Genomic DNA, 19636 nt, shown 5'->3' on the forward strand with positions numbered 1-19636 from the left:
CAGTTGCTCTCCTGACGATGGCAGGCGGTGGAATATTCCGGAACGGGAGAAAGATCTGGGGAGGGCTTGGGGAGAAGGCACCCAGGATCCAATCCTTTCCGTCCCCCGGCCAGCCCCACTCCCTCTCTAGCAGATCTCATCCGTACCATCAGGATTTCGGTGACATTTTCCCCCAGCCCCCCCTCCCGTCGCCTCTCCGGGCTGAGCGCAGCTGAGAGCGCAGGAGAACACCGCGCTGCTCCGCTACCCTCGCGGGCTGGACAAATAAGTCTTCAGCTAGCCACATGCAAGCCATTAAAAATATATTAACATACCCAGCAGGGACTGTCACTTTTTCTTTTCTCCCCCCTCTCCCCTTTTCTTAAACGCGGAGAAGGAAGAAATCTTGCCACAGTAACAAGAGGTTTTCATCAAGTCTCATTACCTCGAGCACAGCCGCGCACCACAGCCCCCACAGAGAACAGCCCTCGGCTCCCGCTGTCATTAAAGGAACGAAGATCTTAAACAAAAATTAAACCCAGGACAGCACAAAGCTGGGAGCGCACGGACGGGTAAGGCAGGGAAGGGTGCGTGAAGGCAGAGCGGAGGAGCCGGAGAGGAGGGACGGGGAGCCCCTCGTGGCAGCCGGGCAGGGACGCGCAGGGTTTTGTGCTGTCACCCAGGGCCACGCTCCATTTCCCAGAAACAGCGACGCAGCAACATCCCCTCACGCTAAGAAGGTTCAGGGCTAAACAAGAGCGGCAATTAAGATTAGGGAAGAGGCTTTTTCCAAGCGTGGGGTGCTGCCCAACAGGGATAACTTCACACACCCTGACACACATCCATGTCTGCTCCAGCAGGTCCCAGGCCCCCAGAGCAGGGCCCAGCAGTGGCAACCCTGCGCCTCAAGCAAGCCGGGTGCTGTTTTGGGATGAGGGCTTGAAGGATGGGAGGCAGCAATTCAGCATTAAACCGAGGGATTTCTAAACCAGAGGGGTGTTAGTCAGAGGGCTTTCAAGGCAAAGCTTCCTTACCCTTAAACTGTTGTTTCTCAAGTATCTCTCCGGGCTAAGCAGCTTTCCTCGCCGCCCCAACTGCTTTAATCCAGACCAACCCCCTGCTCCAGGCCAGTGCGCGGCAGCACATTCATCTGGCTGCACGGGCACCGCTGAACGAGCGGCTCAGGAGCAGTAGCAGGGGAAGTAGCATGCATAGAAGTGCACCCTCAGAGTCACCAGGCACATCACCTCGCCCCGGGAGAGCAAGGCATGGTGCACAGACCCCACAGGAACGGAGGGCAGGGAGGAGGGATACTTCGCAAGTGACTAACTGGAAAGGGGTGACCTGAGCCGAACAGGATGTAAAAATAAAGTCTGGTGGCAGCGTGACTGTGTTTTATGCACCTCCAGCTGAGACACAAGTTTATTTCCCCCTTGGGAATGGGGAAGGCAAAAACGATCTCTCTTGAGGAAACAGTAGAACAAGGAAAAGCAGAGCTGTGCAGAAGAGCCGCATGACGGTAAAGCACTGATGAAAGGTGCTTGTTCTGAGGAGCAAGGAGGAGGATGGCAAGCTGAGGAGCGGGGACTGTATGTGGGAACCACAGAAATAACTCCTGGCAGAGCGGTGAGGAGCAGAAGGGAGCCAGGACATGAACTGGGTGACACAGAGACAGGATAGGGATGCAGAGAGACCAGCCTGCGGCAGAGGAAGGCACCAGGGGAAGCAGTGAGGAAGCTACTTCAGATCTCTGAAGTTTATAACCGTTCCAGCTGTGAATGGTTTAACAGGTCATCATCTGCACAGTTCATGCACCCTCTAGCTCTGTAGTAATTACATCCATTCTGTACAAAGACAGACACATCACATAATGAGGTCTACCAATATCACAGAGGCACACAGGAGAGTAAGCAAAATGTCCGACCATACTAGGAACAGACCAGAAAACAGCTCTGATTTGATAACGATGTGACACAAATCAGATATATCCACCTCTGCAGCACCAAAACCTGTTCTACTCATCCTGTCTTGGAAAGGGCATATAAGGAACCAAAGGAGTTCAGGAAGTGGCAACAAAGAAAGAGGTTTTGGAAGACAGCAAGTGAAGTTCACACATGCAAAACAACATATATGTGCTAAAGAGGGGGGAGAAAAAGTGTGTAAAAAAAATAAATCTAGTGCAACCAGACTATTACTACCTAGCAGACGCACACTCCCCTCCCCAGGAAATCCATCCATCCTCTCACAGCCAGCCACCACAACCTGATGGTAGCTGCCCTCAGCCACGGGAGAGAACCACCACTCGAACAGAGAGCACAGCAGACTCTTCTCCTACTCATGCCAAAGCTGACGAGCTTCACCACAGAGCCTCACGGTTGGCACCTCTATAGCCTCACAGTGGAACGGCTTGGCTGGGTTACTCTCTGACCCACTTCAACACAGACAGCACAAACACCGTGGTGTAAAAGAAATGCAGAGCCCTGCTTTAAAATAATGGCAGGGATATGCTGGAGTCTCAGCCGTGCTCTGGAGTTTGACAGCAATGTAATTAGGTCAAGGGATAGCTGTGTTGTAACAGATTCCTTGGACTTGGCTCCATCCAAGGTAGACACGCACATGAATGCTACATCAGCTTGTACTTGCTGGCTTGCCAGCAGCCTGGATTCTTGAAATCCTGCTCCAAGAGGCTAGCATGCCTCGCATTGTGACCCAGGCCCTTGATGTGGGCTCCCAGCTCCACGCTTCTGTGACTGCCTCTGGAAGCGGTGCTCGGGACGGCGGGGATGCAGCCAAGGACCGCGGCCTGCCGCCGAAACAGGCGGCAACGCCTGCGGGAGGAGGAGGCGGCCACAGGCAGGCCGCAGGCAGTGCCTGCAGGAACGGCGCTCGTACTGGTGCAGGCTGAGGTCAGCCCAGGGACCGAGGGCTTCACGCCCATGAGTAACGCACAATCAAGAAATGTTTCCTGACAGTGAAGTCTATTAGAGTGTGGAACTGGCTGCCGGGGGAAGCGGGGCAAGCCTCATCCCGCCACCTCTGTGAAGAGTGACAGGACAGGCAGCAGAGCGCAGCGCCCTGGGGCTGGCGGGACAGCCTTGGTGGGGGCAGCCCCACCAGATGCCTCACCCAGGAGCAACACCCACTTAAATCCCCTCCGCTGCTCCTAAAGCATCCTCCCACCCACCCCAGGCTCTGCCAGCACTGCCTCCTGCAAGGCTGCCCCACAAACTGCATCATTTTAGCCTGGGCCACTTCACGTATTGGAAGGAATGGGTCTTTTGACCCTACATCAGGTCGCTGAGGTGTTTTATGCTACGGTCCTACCAAGAGTTGCATCAGCACAACCGATGGGATGGCAGTGATGGGAGAGGCCAGGAATGTGAGGTGGGAGGTGAGGAAATAGCAGTTTCTTACGCCATGCTGTCAATATCTTTACACTGACCATCTGCACACGAAGTCATGCAAAGAAAGGCAGTGGAGGATGCAACTCAGGTGAAGGGGGTGAACTAAGCCATGATTTGGCATGGTCACACTTGTGAAGCTGGACATGACCTAACACACATGGAAGTGATCTTAACGTACAGCAGAGAACATCCCTGCTTGAAATACATCTGGTATCAAGTAAGTTTCTGACACACTGTGCTTGCATTAGTGTTTTAGATCTGAAAGACTGGCTTGGCATTGACATAAAGTTTAATTGTCTTCCCTTAACATTTCATTTTTTACATTTTTTTTAAATAGGGGAAATATCAGCTTGGTTTTGAACCGTACAGTTTCATAGGAACCCATACTATGCCCACATTTAAGCCTAGCAGAAGACTTTTTTTTTTGGGGGGGGGGGGCAGGGAAGGAGGTGTTAAGAACACCACAAAGTTCAAAATTAATGTCTCAACTTGTAACACACTTCCCCCTCTCCCACAACACTGGTTGCAGGAGCTACCCACGGGCTGACACTACTCATGAAGCTCCATATGGTTCTGCTTCCCTTGATTTTCCCTCAGCCTGGCACACTCTGGCACTGCTCAGGTTTTCCTGGTCCTTGGGAAACAGGAGAGATTCCAACAATTCCAGCTTCTCCTTCCTTTGTTTTGACAGAGCTCCCACTGCACCATCTACGAAAAACCTATTGTTACGGCAAAGCATAAAGGTAAATTTGTTTGAACATCACCAGTGCTGTGGAATTTTTCATACTGTGTTTAGTATTGTTAACAATTACTTACATTGCATTAGCATTAAAGGACCTCAGCAATATCAGGATCCCTTCTACTCAGCACAATGTACACATAGAGCAACAAATGCCTGCGCCTGACTAGCATGATACAGCAAAGATTTTTTATTTGAGACAGAACGGCTTCAAAATGGAGTGCCATTTTAAAGCACCCGTAAGTTGACAACAGTTTGTACAATTATCACAAACCACTCAAAGAAAGGCTCCAGTATACCCAGGGAGTACCATGTACTCACCATAACTCAGCAAGTGCTTTTTGCAGCTCCTTCTACACTCAGTCATGAAGGATATAGATCATTACAGCCTCCAGCTATAGAGCCTTAGCTCATGGAGTAGCAGCTCACACTTTCAGCTCTGGAGATCCCCAGTTCAATCTGCTGCATGTCAGCCAAGGGGGCAGCTGTCATATAATTACAGCCACAACTTTGCATGTGAAAAAAGTAGGGAGAGCGAACAGAGATCTTATTATAGAATTCTGGTTGCAACCTGCTGAACAGCTCCCTATTTAAAGTAACTTCTCGTAAAGAGGAGGGAGAAAAAGGGGAAAAAAAAGAGAAAAAAAGAAAAAAAACCCTCTTCCATTCAGCTTCTCCATTTTCTCTGCTTTGCAGAAGAAATCAGTGATGCTTTGCAAAAAGTCCTTTGTTACAAAATGCACAGGTATATTAGATGAAGTATACAAATGCAGAGCCAGGAGTGAGGCTCTACCCCCTTATCAACTGGAAAAAGAAAAAAAAAATTCGCATTGCTGAAACCATCTGAAGACCAAGACAACACCTTTGTTTCTTTCTGAGCTATCACCATTCACCAGCAGCCAAGCCAACTGGATTTGCAATTTAAGTATTCTAATTTAGCTTCAAGAAATCTTAACTTAGTTACGTCTTGTTTTCTTCAAACTGTACATACAAGCTCTCAGGAAGACTTAATACAGAGAATCTGGGAGGAGGGTATTTTTGAACTACAAAGGTACAAACTATGGCAAAAAATTCAAATCTCAAATGAAAGGATATTTTAACGAGCGCAACACAAAACAATTAGACCAAGTTTCTTCTTATCCATTAATCTTTCTGCAGATCCTTCTGCACACACACAGCAATTTTTGAGCCAAATTTTTCTCCAAGCCAAGACGTTCAAAAACGGAATTTTAAACAATGCAATCCAGTTTAAAAAAAAAAAAAACATTCATTTTTCCCCAACAATTATTCTAGAAATCTGTGTTTCCTCAGCCAAACTGTTTCAGGTTTAAGATACAGCTCAAATTCTTCGCAGAACATTCTCCTCTGCTAGAAAGTCCCATCCATCCGTCAGTCCATCCACAGCCCAGCAGCGCAGAAACCAAGTCACCGATTCCTTGCAGTGAATCAACCACCGTGGACCACCAGCAGAAGATCAGAGCTAACTCTCCCACTCCTTGCAAACTACTCGCTTGCTACATACCTCTCCAAGGAAACTGCTCTGACCCAAACTGCTCAGTACCTGCAGGAATACTTGCTGAAACACCAGTCGACTAGTTCATGCACACTACACCTTCAGAACTCCCCAGAACGCAGCGCAGCACTTCCAACGGGATGTCAAGAAGTGCCCAGCAGACCATCGAGCTGAAATGCGTTCAGGCAACAGCTAACACAAAGCAAAAGCCTGCAACACTGAACTCCAGAATTCAGCACAAGCACGGACGTGCTAGCAGTTTGTATGTAAACCGACTGAATCCTCTGGTGACATCCTCTCATCAGCCTCGTTTCTGAAGACCTGTTTTCATTGTGCTCAGAGTCCTCTGCTCCTCGCCTCAAGCAAGACCCGCTCAGGAAACACACAAACCCTCTGACCATCTCCCTCCCTTTAAAAAAGAGCAAGGGGGAGAATCAAGGACACGAAGCCTAGTTTTGAAGGAAGCTATGTGCGTGCAGCGTAGAAACATTTGGGACTGATTGCACACACATGCACAGCAAAACCCTGGCTGGATTCATCACCGAGGAGGGACCCATAAAGGCGTCACCTCTCCCTCACCGTCTGCAAGCAGGCAAAGCTCACCAGCGTCTGAACCACCCTTGCTGCAGAGTCCAATGTAAGCAGTACAACTGTACGCAGAGATCACTGAAACGAGACACCGCTAGGCTATTTTCTGGTATTATTTCTGTAAATTTAGCACTGCTAAAAGGTTCCAGATAGACGCTCTCTGGAGACTGAAAGCCTTCGCCTACCCTGAGAAGATATGCAGAGAGAATTGCAGCAAAGCAGAGACACGCTTTTCTCATCTCCCCCAGCCTGCCGAGGCTGAAATGACTGACAACAGTCCAAAATGAGGGACACACATAAATTATTAATATTGCACTAGTAGTCTCACTGTTGCCGTGACAGTCTAAAGACTTAAGAGAGGCAGGCCCTGCAGGGAAATATTACATTACTTCAAAATCATTCATTCAGGAAGCTTACATACCGAGGAGGAAAGAGTCATTCTGCAGCGAGCTCTATCGAAACCCTCAGTTTTAAGACCCTTCCTTTCTGAGGCAAAAGCAATTTCAACGAGAATGGGAAAGCAACACGAAACACCAGGAACTCTGGATTTCAAGCGAGTGCCACGGGAGCGACGTTATTTCCGGACACAAACCCTAACACGCTTCTCCTTCCTGACCTGGGAAGCCCACCCTGCTTCCGAGAGCTGGAGAAGCGTTTTGTCTCTGCAGCCACTCTGCTGAGACAGCCGAGCGCCGTGCCAGTCAGGGATAATGGGCGCTGCACGCTACCACATGGAAGGGAGCCAAAAAGCCACTTCGGTTTGCTGCTCGGGCTGGATGGACCCCATGCTGTAAGAGCTCCGGCTTCACGTTCTCCCAGACCTTTTATCTCCTTCCAGGTTTCATGCTATACCTGCCGCCGCAGCAGCCAAGAACCCGTAAAGCAGCATATAAAAAGATGCGGCTTCCTACAGATGGCTTTTTTCTTCCTCTCCCCTGTTGCAAGGGGAATGGCTTATGCAGGGGTATTGGTCCATTTTACGGTGATTTCTAGAATTGGGACAAATAAACTGAACTTTGACATTTTTTCCAAAAAAAGTTAAATTATTTTTGTCTCTTAGTAATCAGAATAGATTTGCTTTTCATTTAAAACACAAAAACTCCCTCCAACAATATTTGAATTTTTTTCTTTGCCAAAACCCCACAAAGACTCAAGCTTACTGATAACATTTTGAAAATTAGATGCACGACATTACTCCATACCAAAAAAGAAAAGAAAGCAGCAATTTTTCAAACAATAAAGTAATCCATTTTAAAAGCTAGCATTTTCTAGTAAAAATTCTTGCATTAAAAAAAAACAAGAAGGCTTTCAGTAACTCTAAACGATGGGGGAAAGGAAAAACGGATCCTACCCCCAGCTGGATGGCATTCCTCTCTTTGGGCGCAATGTGGTAGCATTTGACTGACGCATCTGATCCATTCCAAAACTTCAGGCGATGTTTTAATCATCAACGGGCAGAATCCTATTAATTTTCAGGGAAAAAAAAAAAAAAGAAAAACAGAGTAGAATATGGAGACAGGACACAGAGCACCTGGCATTTGTCTAGCAGATCCAGCTGATTTAGCTAGGTCTGTAATTACCAACAGATTAAAGAATTAGTTGGTGGCAGAAATTGCCATCTACCAGTGTAAGCCCCTTCCTCCCCTCCACCCCCTTTCCGCCACCTCAGCCCAACCTGGTCTCCCAACACGGCTTGAAACATCAGTCCCATACGAAGAGAAGCAAAATAGGAAGAGGAAAAGGAGTGGGAAGAAACAAAACATGGCGAATAGGGATGGCATAGGCATCAGCATGCAAACAAGAGCATGTGCTGGCCCCTGTGGTGGCAGAAAACGGGAGATCAGGCAGCAGGAGGCAGGAGAACAGATTTGAGTGGTCCCTGAGCTCGGGGCAAGAAACGGCAGCAGGCAGCACAGAGCGAGCCCCAGCACGCACAACGAGCACAGCCCTCAGAAGCAACGGCACGCCAGGCAATCCTATTGCCAGGTGGCTGCTGCAATTGGCATTTTCATCAGCAGTGGGCTTGATAAAGGAAAGGCAGCATGAGCTTTCCGCATTAAACGAGGCTTCCCAGCCTGCCCATGAATTCATTTTGCTACCAGCCAAACCTAGGCCTACCAACATCAACCACTCGTGCTCTGAAACAAGCCTCCACTAACAGCCTTGCACCAACTTCACTTCAGTGCTGATGAGCACCGCAAGCCCTCAGGACCAGCCACCGTACGAGGCGGCACAACCCCAGGAGGAATTTACCTGTTCCAACAGTGGCCAGAAGACCAGAGTGGGCAGCATGACCCTTCCTGCTGGCCAACTGACCCCATGGGACCAGCCCACGTCCCACCCCAATGGCCTGGTGTTGGGCACCTTCCCACCTGTGGGGCTGTTGGCAGAAAGAAGGCAGGCCCCCGCAGGGAATGGGGGAACACTGATAAATCAGGTATTGCTGCCAGAGTCTTACAGCAGCCCCTACAGCCTCTGCCACAGACTGGGGGACTCGAGAGTGAGTGACGAGCAGGGTCTGCCACCAGCATGCCCACCCCACAGCTCCTGGCCATCATTTAGGCTGCCCCAGGTCCTGCACCTTGAAGATAAGGACGCAAACCTTGCATTTGAGGCGAAACAGTCACACGGAGAAGGACAGACTGCCAGCCCCGACAAGGGCTGTGCAGCTGCAGCTCGCACGTCCATTAGGACCCCCGGAGCACGCGGCGTCATGCCCAGCCTGACTGCATTTGTAACCAACCCTGCCGGCCTGTCAGCGGGCCCTGAACCCTGGGACTTCAGCGGGGAGAGCACGAGCCTCTGCCTCACGCGCTAAATAATTAAACTCTGTGGGAGCAGCAGCAGACTCGTAAAACTCATACACAGACCGAGCCAGCCATTAATGGGGGTCAAAGATGAACACGCTCTCTGTCTTTCTCTTTTTTTTTTTTTTTTTAAAGTGCGCTTTGATGCGTGGGGCGAGTGGTGAGAGGAGATGTTCATTACCCTGTCCGGTACCCGACGCGTTTTTCCTGACTGTCGATACCTTCTCCTCCCCCCGGCACCCCGTGCTGCTGGCAGTCACCCCCCCGGACAGCCGGAGACCACCAGAAGGTGTGTGCCGAGGTGCCACCTGGTCACCCGCTGGTAGGGCAGCGAGGGACCTCGCTGCGGGCAGCTCTACCAGTCCGTGCCACCGACGAGGCCTGGCCTTCAGGCGGATGCCTCCGGCTGGATTTCTAGGGTGCCAAAGGTGCCACCTCCCGTGTGGCCGGGCATGGAGGAGGCCGGTCGCATCCGCTGGGACCGTCAGCCTGGGCTCAGAGCTCAGAGCCAGAGCTGGGAGCTGCCACAGGGAGGTCACCGGGAAGGAAATGGAAGTCCCCTCACGGGCAGGGAGAGGCGGCGGCAGGAAAGGCAGTTTGAGAGAAGGTCGCAGGACCGCCGGCCTGCCCCGCCCCTCCTGGCCTTAAAATACAAATAGACGCACGTGAGCGCCTTACACGCTCTGCTCTGTTCAGACATTTCACGGCGAGCTCTGCTCTGCCCACGTCTTTTGCATTCCCCCAGCCCACACCAGTTTTGGAAATGGTAGTTTCAGCTTTCCCTTAACAAAAAAACAGCCTCGGGTGGGGAGAAGGGAAAGCGGGTTGTTTTGGGGAAGAGGCCACCACATCGGCACTGCAAACTCGGGGTCCTTGGGTGCTCTGTGGAAGCGGAGCCTCCTGACTCCAGCCTCCACCAGTTTTCCCCGTGGAGGTGCGGCCTCGGGCTGGAAGCAGCTCACCTGCCCGCAGGGCACTGCGCCCGGAGGAGCTCCAGAGGGAATCCCCTTCACAAGGACAGCAAGGCAATAGCACCAAAAGGGCTTTGTGAGGAAACAAAATGACGTGGAAGAACGGGAAGATCCCAGAGCCCAAGGAAAAGCTCATGTCGAGGCAAAAACACCCGCCTGCAGGGCAAGGCAACGCCCGCTCCCCAGCTTCCTGGGCTGCTGAGGCACCCGCTGACTCAAAGCAGGGCGCAGGTGTGCCGTGGCCTGGCTCCTTCTGGAAAAAAACCTCCAGGATCACTGCTAGTGCACTGAGAAAGCAGCTGGTGTAGCAGCCCTTAGCGGCCACGAAGGCCTGCAGCAGAGCAAAGCCAGCTTTTATTTATTATTTATAAGTAGCACTGAGAGACACCTGGGTTTTAAGGTCGTAGGACCTTCTTCCAGCAAACCCTAATACTCGCGCTTTCAGAGCGCTCACAGACAACAGAAGCCCTCATACCTCCCAGCAGGGCAAAAGCGACAGCTGTGACTCCCATTATTCCTGGAAATATGAGGGGAAATGGCTCGGGCTTTCCAGCCTCAGCTCCCCTTCCCTCCTGTCCTCTGGCTACAAGAGCCACAGCCAGCACCTGGGGCCGGGGTGCTCCACAGGACACACATTGCAGGGGGCTGAGCTCAAAATGGCAGTCAGCAATGAGCAGGGCGGTGAGAAAGTCCAAGAGAAACTGCAAGGTAAAAACAAGCGCCTTCTCTTACAAGAAATGACTCCATCGCATGGTTAGATCCATCACCCCATATGCTGGGTCATGGCGGTGCCGCGCGAGCACGCTGCTATTATCTGTTTGCAATCACATCTCGGTCAGTCTTTCTGCTTAATGCACGAAAAGCAGAGCTAATCAGATTCACTCCTTCTTTCTGCTTAATGTCTTCAGTTCCCAAGCAGGCTCTGCGCTGCTTCAAGTGATGCTCAACTAACACTAGCCAGGAGCGCGCAGTGCAAAAGAAGATGGAACTACCTATTAATTTTAGCCTTTCTTTCCACCTATTATGGCTGAAATTCCTTCTACACTTGAAGCTTTGCAAACAAGAGTCAGGAAATTCCCATTTCCCTCTCTACACCACACCCGGCTCATGCATGAGCTCCCTCCTCCAAGCTGCTCCTCCCGTGGTATCTGGGCAATTAATTACAGCACAGACCTATCGGGCTTTCCTCTCATCCTCAGGGACAGCTTTTTTTTTTTAGGTATTTCCTGGCTGGGAACCGCCACAGAAGGATGTCTTCTGCTGGCACCATAACACCCTCTCTTTGCTAATCTATCCAAAGTGACCGCCACGTGCTCTCCTCCCTCTGTTCCCTCAACACTATTTGATTACTGCAGTCCTGCACGTGAACTCTAACGCACCCTCAGCATTTCCAGAGCGAGGACACGGCGGCTTCGAACAGGGCCCTGGCACAGCTGCTCCTCTCCTGCATTTTGCCACCATTTGCAAGGCAACTGGAGCATTGCTGGAGTCAGCTGTGATGCCTTCACCTGCACCAGAGAGACCACTGCAACCACGAAGGCCCCAAACTGGGCAGATAACACGAAAACTCAGCAGAAAGATGCAGGAGAAGAATGGCGTGCAGAAACACCTATGATCACGAGCCAGGCTGAGCGGCACAGGAGAGTCACCCATTGCAAGTACAATGGAAAGAGTCGCCAGAACAGCAACAAAAATCAGCAAGTATTTACAAGAGATGAGAAAGAGATGTAGGTGGAAGGCAAAAGTGCCAGGATACATATCTCTATCCAGAAGGTATAAAAAAAATAACGGAGACTGCAGAGATGAAGGCACAATCAGCCCCCACACCTGCACACAGCCCCCACCTGATACCCACTGTATCAGCCAGATCAACGGCAGCTCCTGAGAAGACCCCAACTATCCAGCTCCTTCACCAGCATCTTCCTCGAGTCTGCATGCAAGGGGGTGGAAGAAAAACATACCTCGCAATGAGGTTACTTACAGCGTTTTTCTCTACTGTCCCTCTCCTATAAATGTGGGGTGGGGCTTTTTTTGTTTGTTTTTAATAGTGCAGCTGGCTTATAAGCGTGTCAGATTTATAAAAACATATCCTTGAAAACAAAGCCACTTTGTGCTCAGCATATCCAGTGGCACCATTATTTATTATCAATACACTGGTTCTTTCCTTTATTCATTCCATCCCTGGAACAAACCCACTGTAACAGCCACCCAGTGTATAATCTTCCCATGTAAAGCAACGCAACCCCACAATAATCCTTCTCTTCCCATAATGTCTTCAAATTCCAATGAGAAGAATTTAGGCTTAAATGCTTAAAAAAAAAAGAAAAAAAAAAGAAAACTGCAGCAGGAAACCAATCTCTAACAACTCTCAAGTTGGAGCAAATTCCCCCATCCCTCCCTATTTCTGTTTGGAAATGGCTGCACAAACATCTCCAGTTTGTGCAACACGCCAATTGCAACCTGTCCCTCCCTCAGTCGGTCCACGCACGCATGGGCTCCCTGCACCCTGCTGCTTTTGGCAAACAACTCTTTAGTGGCATCATCTTCAACTCCACGCTTTATAAAATTCAGCAGACAGACACGTATCTGCTCCTTTAGTCATAAAGCAATCACCGAAGGCCAAGAGGTGTCTCCGTCTCGCCTCCCAAATGTGCGCTCTGACCCGCGCCGTGCCCCGCTAAGTGCACACGTGGGCCACACGTGTCTCTTCCCTGCCATCAGTGAAGGATGAGGCAGAAACACCAAAAACAAAAGCAAAGCTGAGGCAGAAAGGCTGTTCGCATCATTCAGTGGAAGCAAAGTTCTCCTTGGCCCCTTCCCAAGGAGCTTTGCCTACTGCCCTACACATACACGTGCAGCCCAGCCACGTCCCCTGCTGCTACCAAAGCCCCACGCTGAAGGAACCCCACCGAGGTCACCCACCCAGGCTGACATCTGAGCTTCAGCACACCCCTGGTTTCACCCCCAGAGCAAGACAACACCGTTCTGAGCTGCCTCAGCAACATCCCACAAGGCTTTCCCTGTACCTGCTGGCGCCTGAAAATTATGAGAGCAGTTGCCTCTGGGGCCACCACAGTCGACGTTTGAAAGATGGAGGGGTGTTTTCCTGGTAGCGTGGTACCCAGCTTCGGACCTGGCTCACCACGGACGTGCAGAAAGCTCTCCAGACATCACCCTGCCCTTGCCATCCATCCCAGACCTCAAGGACTACCTGGTCCCACCAGCTCTGCCTGAGCAGCACCACTGCCACACGCGGCGATGCTCTTCCCCAGCCCACAGCTGTCCTCTCCTAGGGGAGGGCTACGGCTACTGTTCTCTAAGCCCTTTCATATCCTTAGGCTCTGTCTGTTAGCAAATACCATAACAACAGTGGGCTCTTCTCCTGGGGAGGTGGTGAAACTCAACTTTTTCCTTTTCCCTTTGGAAAGCACAGCTTGGAAACGGGATCAGCATCTGGAAGCACACACGAGTTGATCCCAGAGAAAGAATGAGAGGAGCGAGGGGAAGGGAGGGAGCCGAGAATGAAGACTGAGGGCGAGGTTTCACGTTACAGCTGAACGAGGCTAACAGTTCACCGCTGCCAAAAGAGGGGGGCCCCATTTCCACCTTTCTTTCATTCCCTACCTTTCACTTCTGGCAACCCGAATCTCGCCCCTCCCTCACAGCAGCTCTGGTACTAGCCTGAACCTGGTGAGCAGGTTCAGCTCTTTTATGTTTTTTTTTTCCTAAATATTTTCAGCCAAGTCAGTTTTCCGAAAGCTGCACAAACCGAACCCGTCTAGCACCAGAGCAGCACAAGGCAAGGCACGACCACCCCTCCTGGACTGAGCCGGCAGCCAGACTGGTTCGGCCACAGCAACAAAACCCACCCTGGGCTGCACGAACCTGTGGTGCCACCAGACAAGGACACCGGCCAGCACAACAGAAGCGGTCGACCTGAAAAGCCTGCAATAGATATGCTTGCTAATAATCTTAAAACATGAGGTTTTACCTGTTACTAGGCTCTACCTACCGGTAGCCTTCCTGAACTGGATGGTGAAGGCAGCCGTGAAGGTAAAGACTGACATTAAAACTGAGCAGACCCAAACCAGACAAAAATAGGGGTGGTACTGCAGGATCTCCAATAATAATTCTGCCTCTTTTTAAATTGGACTCTTAATATCAAACAAGATGGCTGCCTTCATCACTATGCTCAGAAATGTCTGTTTCCATTACAAATTTAACAATTAGTTTCAGGGTGCCTGTGGTAAAGCATTTTTCTTTCCCCATCAGCTTCTACATCAGATGAACAAAATAATGCAGTTCTCTTCGATTTAAAAAAAAATAAAATCAAGCTCATATTAGTTCAGTCTTTCTTCCCTTCCACCTCCTCAGCTCAATTACTAAAAGCAATTTACAGACAATAAATGCAACTTCACAGCTGCTTGTATGAAGCATTCCCTTTATTTTATAGATGAGGAGGATACAGTCTACACAGAAATTAATATCAGCGAGGTCTGCTTCAAAGCTGGGTAAGGAAGAGGAGCAGGCAAACTCTTAAAGAATACAGATCATGCCTGCACGCCAGTAAAACCAGTAATGAAGGGTTAGGGATGTCACCAGTGGGATGTCAATTCCTTGAACCTATCTGCTGAAGTGCAGCAACAAATAAAAGCCTGCTTTGGGGTGCTGCTTTTTGGTTTTATTCAGTTTTTATTAGGTTCCTGCACGATCACCAGGAACAGAGGATTTGCAGCTAGAAATTCTGCGTGCATCGTTTTGCCAGCGAAAACATGCCAGCCAGGAGAGAGCCCAGCGCTTCGTCATAGCCTCACGGGCTTCCGCAGGACCTGGGCCTGCTGCTAAAATCGTCACCCGCGACTTGGAGAAAGCACCGGGAGTAGCACCGCCAAAGAGAGAGAGAAAAAAAAAAAAGCGCAGGCACTCTTGCGATGCTAACTGCTCCTTCAGGTGTGATAAAAACGCACGGCCAACTCTCCTCCCTCCAGGCCTCCCTGGCTGCCGGAGCCACGCGCCAGCGCGCACAGGCCAGCGCCAGGCCTGAGTCACCTGCACAGGCCCCAGGGGTCTCGGCTCTGTGACAGACCGGGGCACTGGTGCTGGAGACGAAGGCAGTGTTAATTTTGGCACTCCTTAATCACATTTGCTAGCAAACGTAACGCCGCCGGGTCAGTAAATCCACCCTCCTCCGTCCACCCCAGCGGGCCTGTCTTGACACCTTCCCCTCTTCAGCCAACAGCTCCGTGTTTCCGTATCCCTGACCGACACGGGCTGGTTTTTGTACAACTACAGCCCTTGGAAAACTGATTTAGGATTAAATTCGTTTCTAGCCTGCATACGAACACCAAGCACGCTTAAACCAATGGGGCACTGGGGGCTTCTCTACTTGACTAGCTTAAAACCAGAAGCCGTATCCTGCATGCATCAAAGAACAGATAGGTGTCAAGAAGGCCCCAAAACCAACTGAAATAAAGCCAACACAAGAGATTTGGAATTGTAAGATCTCTCACACAGGGAGAGCTGGTAAACGCCAACCCATTTCTAGCAGGGCTGCCATTTTCTGCATTTTCGCTGCAGCAAGTACTGAAGTTCGTGCCTATTCCACCTGGTCCCACAACGCCATCGCAGCCCAGCACTACCGTGGAAAGCGGCTGTGAAGATGCAGCCGCTGCAGGAGGCACCTGCCCCAGCAAGGACTTCACACGCAGACCTCACAGCCTGTGTGCCCCTTCCACACACTGCCTGGGGTGCCCACACTACCCCAGCAAGCCCCGAGACCTCCCAGCAGCTGTAGGACAGCAGGAGGGGAGAGGTGGCCAGCTGGAGTCCGGACCTCCACGACCAGAACGCCACGTCCAGACCTCCACAACCAGACCTCCACGACCACCACCATCCCATCCCCTCAACCTCCGGCCAGGCCCCAGCACCCTTCCCTCTCCCAAACTCTTCCAAAGGGGATGGACCGGAGAAGATAGGATTGGCTCAGGCTGAGAATTTCATTTCTGAGCTTGGGAGATCTGTGGCGGAGACCGAGCCACTGATATTTTTCTAATATAAGGAACATATAAGATGCCTAGAATTTGATAGCTGCTTTTTAATTAAATTGAAATAAGTAAATCACAGCCCGTTGCCATGGAGAATGAACAGACACAGCCTCTTGACTCCAGGGCAGGATCAAGCAGGAGAGGCAGACAAGGCTGTGAAATTAAAAACACCTATTTTAAAGCAAATGGTCTTGATAATTAGCAAAAAATGTGGCATAGGGAAATAATATAACCATATGGCAGGAAGTGGTTTTCAAGGTGAACTACAAAGCTGTTTTAAATAAATGAATAAACTGCTGGAGCTGCTGGGTCACTCGCAGAACCATATACGCAGGATTAGACGTCATTTAAAAAAATATACAAAAAAAAAAAGGTAATTAGCTCTTCTTTTCACTTTCCTGCCTATAGTCTACATCTGTGTTTGTTCTTATTTTTAAGGACTTGTTTCAAGCGATTAACGTTTGCACCTATTTGCAGCTACCAGCGAGCCGTCAAACTCGCGCGTTTTCAAAAGCCTTGCAGCTCACCCTGAAGCGAGAACCAAGTTTGTAGGATATAAAACCTTTTATCTCTTCCTCGGTGTCATTACACAATCCCAGCCAGGTCATCCGATGCTAATAATCGCTCCTGAAGCTGCGCGTCTCCACGATGACTTCCACGACAGAGAGAGAGCCGGGGGGGTCACGCACACCACGCGCCGGACCCCGCGATGCCCCGCTGCAGAAGAGGAGCTCGGAGGGACGGGGAGGCTGAGCACGGCATCCCCCCCGCTCCTGCTCCTGCCCGCTGCCAGCTCACCCTTCAAAGGCTGTGCGCGAAGAGGGGGCCCGAGAGTTTGTGCTGCTCCTGCTCTGCAGGCAGGCTGTCTCGTGGCCGTTGTCCCTGCCCTTTCAAACCCCTTCTGGTCTGCTCAGATATGAAAGGCGCACAGCGAGAGGCTCCCTCATTACCTTTCTGAGCCCAGACAGAGCAAACCTGAGCAAGACTGTCTTACGGTTTCCAGCGAGCATATGGCCAAAGTGCATCAAATTCATAATAGCTTAAAAATACTTGAAATAAATTCTACCCGATGACTCAGTTTCAAAAATGTGCTGTGCATTTTTTTTTTTAAAGGGAAGGGACAGACAACCTAATCTTCACTTCAAACCTCTCGCCCAGTCTAGGGGAAAAACCAACCTTTCCTCCTTATTTTGTAAGGACACAAGCTGGCAGCCACAGCCATTAGTCTTCCACGGCAGCTAATGACCCACACGAAGCAAACTGTCAGGATCCCAGTCCAGGCCTTTGTGACACAGCTGGTTACATTAAAAACAGTCATATTTTCAGCGCTAATCAGCAGAAGCTGAGCTGGCTATTGACAGATTCTCCCCTGGTCCGTCCCCCCCCCAGACCAAGAAACAGCCCGCAAAGGGAAGGGAGCCAGGATAGGTACCACAGATAAAGAAGGGCTGGGGGAAAAAACAAGCCCTCACAATCAGTATTCCCTGCTCACTGTTTTGCCCCAAGTTTGGAGCGTTCACTGCTATAACTGAAGTCACACTAGGTAAGATTTGTAGCTTCCATTAAAAATAAACTCGAGGCCCAAGCCTGCACGAAGAAGTGCATAAACCTGCACTTCGGGTCCACCCTGCAGAGTGCTGCCGAGGACCCCAGAGCCACCCTGGGCAAGCCCCGGGGCATGGGCAGCAAGAAGGGGCCAGCTCTCAGTCCTCGAGCACTGGACGCCCCGGCCCTGAACAGGGCAGCATCGATAGGGCTTGGTCCTGCCCTCAGAGGCACTGGGCACACAGGGGACAGCGGTGGCTTGCTCCTCCTCGCCCCTTAGCTTCTCTTGTTTTGAATTCTGATTTAAGGAGCGTTAGTTAGCACCAGCACGGCCAGCCCAGCGCCTTCCCTTGGAAGGGAACTGCGGTTTCTCCTCGCTCCCCACAAGCCAAGATAAGCGCTGGAAGGAAGCCACAGTCCCAGGGGCACTCCCAGCTGGACAGAGCCGGGGCACGCGGCCACCCAGCGCACGAGGAAGATGCTGGCCGAGCTCAGGAGTGGATTATTTCAGTATCACAGCAGCAAGGGTCACGGGCCAAGAAGGAAATTGAAAAAGGAGAACAACAACAACAAGAAGCAGCTGGCCTCCGACGCCAGCTCCGGCCGTGCCACCATCTCCGCTCCCAGCGGGGTCTCCGGCCCGACGCCTTTGTCGCTGGAGGACGGCGTCACCCGCGTGTCACCCACGGGCACTGTCGACAACTTCAAGTCACGGTCCCGGCGGGCACGTACGTCCCAGGGAAAAGGCAGCCGGTGCCAGGACGGTGCTTTAACAGGACATGGGATCACCGCAACGCTCATCCCAAAAGGTCAGGGTGGGCTGGGGGGGCATGCAAGGAGGGGGGAAGCGACGCACGGGGCTGCACAGCGCTCCCCATAAAGCATCCACGCGTGGGCAAGGAAGCAAGCGGCGGGGCACGGCGGCCGGGACACCCACGGAGCCCGTGACCGAGGCACCCCACAGCACGCGTGGGGCCCCCAATTCCCCACAGATATAGGGGATATGGGGGGGGGGGGGGTGCTGGTGTTGCGGCTGCCGTACCCAAACCCACAACAAACCCCACGCACCGAGGGAGGGGGGGGGGGTGGAGGGGAAGAGAATAAAAAGTCACCTCCAGCGGGGAGAAGGGGGGGGGACCCGGACCCGGACCCAGACCCAGACCCAGACCCGCCGCCCCCCGTCCCCCCGCTCCCCGCTCACCTGGCGGGGCCGCCCCTCACCGTGCCATGGCGGCACGGCCCGGCCCGGCCCGGCCCTTCCCGCGGCGGGGAGCGGGGCTCCCGGTTCTTTGTTGCGCGGCGGGGAGCGGGGCACGGATCCTGTCACGTCATGTGACCCGCCGGGGGTGTCGGCTTTTTTTTTTTTTTTTTTCCTCCTTTTTCTTTTTTTTGGCTTTATTTATTTATTATTTATTCATTCCCTCCCTCCCTCCCTCCCCCCCCACCCCAACCCACCCGCCCGCCCTCCCGCCCACCCTTCGGGCCGCGAGGTGGCTGCCGGCGGAGCGGCGGCGGCCGGGGAGGAGGAGCCGCGGGCGGGGAGGGCTCCCTCGGCGGGGCCGGCGGCGGCTCGGGCTCGGGCTCGGGCTGGGGCTCGGGGGCGGGCTCCGGCGTCGCCCAGCGCTGCCTGCGGGCGGCGGCGGGGCAGGGCCGGGCCCGTGCCCGTGTCCCGGGGCCTGGCGCCGCTCCCCCGGGCCGGGAGGGCCCGAGCTGGGCCTGCCCCCGGCGGGGGTGGGTGTCAGGCGCTGCCCCGGCCGCCGCAGGGGGTTTTGTCGTTTAAGAGTCCCGCAGGAGTTTCTCGTCGGTGTGTCGGCTCCTTTTTGTGTGTGGTTTTGGGGATTTGGTGTTTGGTGGTTTTTATTTTTGAGCCGTGCGAGATTTCCGTATCTGCCGCCTCACGCGGCTGGCCGCTCCGGGCAGCCTTCGGTCCCCTCCTGTTGTGCGTTGGGCTCCTGTGTGTCTCTCCGCGCCCCAAAGCACCAGCTTCCCCACGAGCTGGAGCCAAAACACGTCACGCTGCCAAGCAGGGCCACACATGGGAAGCGC

At 52.2% G+C, this 19636-nt stretch overlaps 1 protein-coding gene across 1 annotated transcript in view; it reads right to left on the reverse strand.

Annotated features, from left to right (window-relative positions):
* The window catches only part of TCF20 (transcription factor 20), a 120746-nt gene extending 101728 nt beyond the window's left edge, over positions 1–19018 (reverse strand). Inside the window, exons 1-2 of the mRNA XM_035544157.2 lie at positions 18792–19018; positions 7575–7685 (exon numbers count right to left, since the gene is read on the reverse strand). The gene's annotated coding sequence lies outside the window, so the exon portion shown is untranslated. The remainder of the gene's footprint in view (positions 1–7574; positions 7686–18791) is intronic.
* Between the last annotated feature and the right edge of the window lie 618 nt (positions 19019–19636).

The sequence above is a fragment of the Cygnus atratus genome, chromosome 1, assembly GCF_013377495.2.
Source record: "Cygnus atratus isolate AKBS03 ecotype Queensland, Australia chromosome 1, CAtr_DNAZoo_HiC_assembly, whole genome shotgun sequence".
Lineage (NCBI taxonomy): Eukaryota > Metazoa > Chordata > Aves > Anseriformes > Anatidae > Cygnus > Cygnus atratus.